Source organism: Phacochoerus africanus, chromosome 8 (assembly GCF_016906955.1).
Source record: "Phacochoerus africanus isolate WHEZ1 chromosome 8, ROS_Pafr_v1, whole genome shotgun sequence".
NCBI lineage: Eukaryota > Metazoa > Chordata > Mammalia > Artiodactyla > Suidae > Phacochoerus > Phacochoerus africanus.
The window spans coordinates 72507825-72512726 of NC_062551.1; the positions used below are offsets into that span (position 1 = coordinate 72507825).

General features: G+C 52.0%; 1 pseudogene; it reads left to right on the forward strand.

Moving 5' to 3' along the window:
- The first annotated feature begins 736 nt into the window (after positions 1 to 736).
- LOC125133324 (PRAME family member 12-like) lies at positions 737 to 4043 on the forward strand (annotated as a pseudogene).
- The last annotated feature ends 859 nt before the right edge of the window (positions 4044 to 4902 follow it).

Sequence of the window (4902 nt, forward strand, 5' to 3'; positions counted from 1 at the left end):
GGCCTTGCTCAGTGGGTTAAGGATCCAGTGTGCAGGAGAGCTGTGGCGTAGGTCCCAGAGGCAGCTCGGATCTGGCATTGCTGTGGCTGTGGTATAGGCAGGCAGCTGTAGCTCTGATTGGACCCCTAGCCTGGGAATTTCCACATGCCACAGCTGCGCCCTTAAAAAGAACAAAACTAAGTAAATAAATGAATTAATTAAATGAAAATAAAATCCTTATTTGGTGCATAAGTGACATTCCTTTTAGAGCTATCTCCTTAATCTTTACCAGCCAGGTAACTGGCAGTCGTTGACAATTGTGGGCTGTGCGATCCACGAAATGGTCCTATCCCCCCAGTTTGGGGGCCTCTAAGTGATAATCCAAAAGGCTTTTCCAAGGAAAGACTGGGGTCAGCTTTCAGTCCTCTTGGTAGCCAATCTTCCCAGTGGACATGAATTCATGTTCAGCAGTGGATGGAACTTAATGGGTTCGTGGTCGCCGTTCTTCCCATCGGAACTAGTGAGATGCATGTTTTCGATCCAGTAGGGAGTTAGAGCTTTGTGTCCACTGAGCCCAGAGTGGAATTGGGGGGGCCGGCGGGGGTAAATAGGGCATTTCACCCTGCAAGAGCAGTGGCCTTGGCTCTGAATAGGTTCCTCTGAGGGGTGGGGAGACCATGTGCTCATGCTTGGTCTGAAACGGACCCCTTGCTCCCTGGCAGGTTTCTGCAGGATCCCATTTTTGAGCCGAGGGAGGATGAACGTGAGGACCCCGCCGAGTCTCCTGGACCTGGCAGAGAGCAGCCTGCTGAGGAACGAAGCCTTGGCCATCTCTGCTCTGGACTCTCTGCCCAGGGAGCTCTTCCCAGCACTGTTCATGAAGGCCTTCTACAGGAGACGCAGCCAGACCCTGAAGGCCATGGTGCAAGCCTGGCCCTTCGTCCGCCTGCCTCTGGGGGGCCTGAAAGACATGGCTCGTGTTAGGGTCGGGAGGCCCATACAAGCCGTGCTGGAAGGGGTTGATGTTCTGCTTGCCCAGAAGGTTCGCCCCAGGTGAGTCTGATCCAGGGAGCCTGCTAGGGTTCTGGGCATCCAAGAGGAGACAAGGGCACTGAGGGAAGGCGGATGATCAAGGGGCGGACCAGAGGGATCTGATGATGCCATGAAGAAGCTCGGAGTCGCTGGCTCACTGTGGGAAATAGCTTCTGGACACACAGGGGTGCCTGAGATGAAGGGGACCTGAAAGAACAAGCCTCGCCTCCTCCTCCCAGGAAGGCGTAGAGGTGCCAGCAAGGGAGACCCAGGAAGGGCAGAGGGAGATGGAGGAAAGTGAGGCAAGAGAGAAGGAGAGGGCAAGGCAGCTCCTGACCTCAAGCTGTGAAGTAGCAGCAGCACAGACGGGCAGTAGGCTGTCAAATTCTGAGGCTGAGGCTTCATCCTGTGTGCATTTTAGCGCATCCCCGTCAATCTCCTTTTTCCCCACAGAGGCTGCAATCTGCAAGTGCTGGATTTACGGAGCACTGGCCAGAACTTCTGGATCATGTGGTCTGGATCCAGTGATGACGTCTACTCAAGATCACAAATGGCACCAGTGGCTGAGGTCAGGTCAAGGACAAAGCAGCCGGTGGCCCCTTTGGATGTGTTCATAGACCTTTGCCTGAAGAAAAGGACCCTGGATCACTTCACCACCTATCTCCTCAGCTGGGTGGAACAGGAGAAGAATTTCCATACACCTGTGCTGTAAGAAGCTGAAGATCTCTGCAATGCCCATGGAAAATATTATGAAGGTCCTGGCTCAGGTGCAGCTGGACTGTATTCAGGAGGTGCAAGTGAACTGCACCTGGCAGCTTGTCCACTCTGGCCACGTTTGCTCCTCTCCTGGGCCAGATGATCAATGTGCAGAGACTCTCTCTCTCCCACATCCATGGGTCCGCCCTTGAGGAGAAGGAGCAGCAGCATGTTGTCCAATTTACCTCTCAGTTCCTCAGGCTGCACCACCTCCGGGATCTCTATATGGACTCCCCCGTCTTCCTCAAAGGTCACCTGGACCAGATGCTCAGGTGAGGGTGGCACCACTGGCCGAGTAACAGTGAACAGACCACTAATATGTCAAATGCCCTATCTCCACTGCTGCTCTCTTCTGAGCTGTGCTCTCCCGCAACCACCGAAATCAAGGCAGGGGGACAAACTCGTATAGAGGTTCTGGAGCAGGGCATCATACTAGGAAGGTACAGGTTGTGGGCGGATGAATCTAGTGAGGGTGTGAGTATTAGATTTTTTTCTTCAGGAGGCGATGTCGTTCAGAGTACTTAGGAAAACGGGGGGGGGCGTTGAAGGTGGAAAACCATCAGACAGGAATTTTTCTAAAAGGAGGAGCTGTGCTCACCATTTTTGTTTACATAACGAGCCTCTGCCAAATTACCCCATCTGTACAGGGTTATTATTTGCTTCCGGTAAGGTAGTGAATAGGTAAGAAATGGATGATGCTGGAGACACGATGGTCATGGAGCAGGAGCCAAAAAGCGGTTAAGCGGGAGACCTTTCGGGGCTCAGCAGAAATGAATCCAACAAGGAACCATGAGGTTTCGGGTTCAATCCCTAGCCTTGACCAGTGGGCTAAGGATCTGGCATGGCCATGAGCTGTGGTATAGGTCACAGATGTGGCTCAGATCTGGCATTGCTGTGGCTGTGGCATAGGCCAGCCCCTACAGCTCCAATGAGCCCCCTAGCCAGGGAACCTCCATATGCTGCCAGGGCCGCCCTAAAAATACAAAAAAAAAAAAAAAGGTGGTTAAGTGGGAGTTCCCATTGGGGCTCAGCAGAAATGAATCCGACTAGTATCCATGAGGATACTTCAGTGTGTTAAATATAAAATCCAGTGTTGCCATGAGCTCTGGCATAGGTCCCATACACAGCTCAGAGCTGGCATGGCTATGACTGTGGCTAGCAGCTACAGCTCTGATTCCCTAGCCTTGGAACTTCCATATGCTGCAGGTGTAGCCATAAAAAGAAAAATAAAAGTAGTAAGTGGTTTGCAGAGGATGCAGGGATGGATGTGAGCCCCTGCAGACTGGCCCCTCCAGGTGATGTGGGACCTTGCCCACTTTGATTCTCTGTCCATGTCTCCCACCGTCTCACCTGGCCTAGACATACAGGCGCCTGGGGCATGAGCATGGGCTGAGAGAAGCCTGAGTTGAAGGATTTTATGTTCTGTCTCCTAATAGGAAAATTCAGTGATGCCCACACTCGATCGAGACTCGGTGTCAGGCTTTCCTCTGCGCGTGTTCTTGCCCATTCCGTTCTCCTCATTCACCACTGTAACGAAGCGCAATGGGTTTTACTCTGCTTAGCTACTGAGTAGCGTTTTCAAGATACTGTAAACTTGACCCAACCACACAGGGACGGTGACAAGCCTCGGCCTAAACTGAGACTAGGAATTCTGGGTGTTGATCTTCATAAGACAGTTGGAAAGACTCGTCTCTTCAAGTTTAGTTCACTTACCACCCTGGTTTCTCAGACCTATTGCTTGTTTTCTCCCCAGGAGCCTGAGGAACCCCTTGGACAACCTCATAATAACTCACTGCCAGCTAACAGAATCCGACTTGACCCACCTGTCCCAGTGGCCATACATCAGCCGGCTAAAAGGCCTGGATCTGAGTGGCATCACGCTGACCCAATTTACTCCTGATCTCCAAGTTCTGCTGGAGGAAGTTGCATCCAACCTCGAGGAACTGAATTTAGAGCAGTGTGGGATCACGGACTCCCAGCTGGAGGCCATCCTGCCTGCCCTGAGCCGCTGCTCCCAGCTCAGGACCATCAGCCTGTGTGGGAACCTCCTCTCCATGGCCATCATGGAGAAGCTTGCTGAGTCACACCGCCAGGCTGTCCAGTTTAAAGGAAGAGTTTTATATCCTGCCCCTCGGGAGAGTTTCAGCTCCAGTGGAGCCCTCCACCTGGGGAGACTTGCCCAGCTGAAGGCGCAGCTGATTGAGATGATGAGGGGCTTTGGCGGTCCCAGGACCATCTGGCTCAGCTCCAGCCCGTTGTCCTCGCTGGGGCAATAAGACGTTCTATCACGAGGAGCCCTTTCTCTACCACTGTTATACACCTGCCTAATCGGGTGCCTCCATCCAAAGCTGTCTTCTGGACACTTGAAAACTGAAATCTAGGACATGGGTGCATCGCGAAGGGAACACAGACTCATGGTTTCAGCGACCTGCTCAATGTGAATGGGGAAAGCAGAGGAGGTCTAGCAGGGGTGCAGGATTCTGGGAGTTGATGGGACTTTCAGGCACATGGGTTTATAGGGTCAGCAGTGGGAATCTAAATTTCTGGAGAGAAATTTGGGATTGACACACGCATGTTGGAGTTATCTCTGGGTGGAGGTTTGTAAAGAAATGGTCACAAATAAAGAGTCTTTGTGCACATGGACTGGTGTTCTCCTTGGTATATTACTTGTTGTGTCTGCTCACACCTTAGGCACCTCTAGTTACTGATGACTGACAAGATGCACTGAATTGTCTATGATCTGAAACTCTGCTCTTCCCATCGGTTCTCTGTTCTGTCTTGGGCATCTTTTACCATTTTCCTTATTTCTGTGGCTCTTCAGTGAGGGATTGTACACAGTCAGGGGAACATCCTTGGCGGCCAAAGAGACATTTGAAAGAAGAGCTTTAAACAAAAGCAGGGCCCTCGCTGCTGACTCAGGCCATGACTCTGAACATGAGCATTGCTTGTGGTTCTCCACCTGGGTCCATCAGCCTCAGTTCCTGGCCTTTGTGTGTTTTGGGCAAGGGGTGTCACTACAAGGAGAGCCCCCCAGGTCTAGAAGGGGCCACCACACTACAGAAGAGCCAGAGCCTCTTGTCCTCACCAACCCATGGAAGTGGGTAGTGTTTTCTTGAAATGTGATGAGCAAAGACA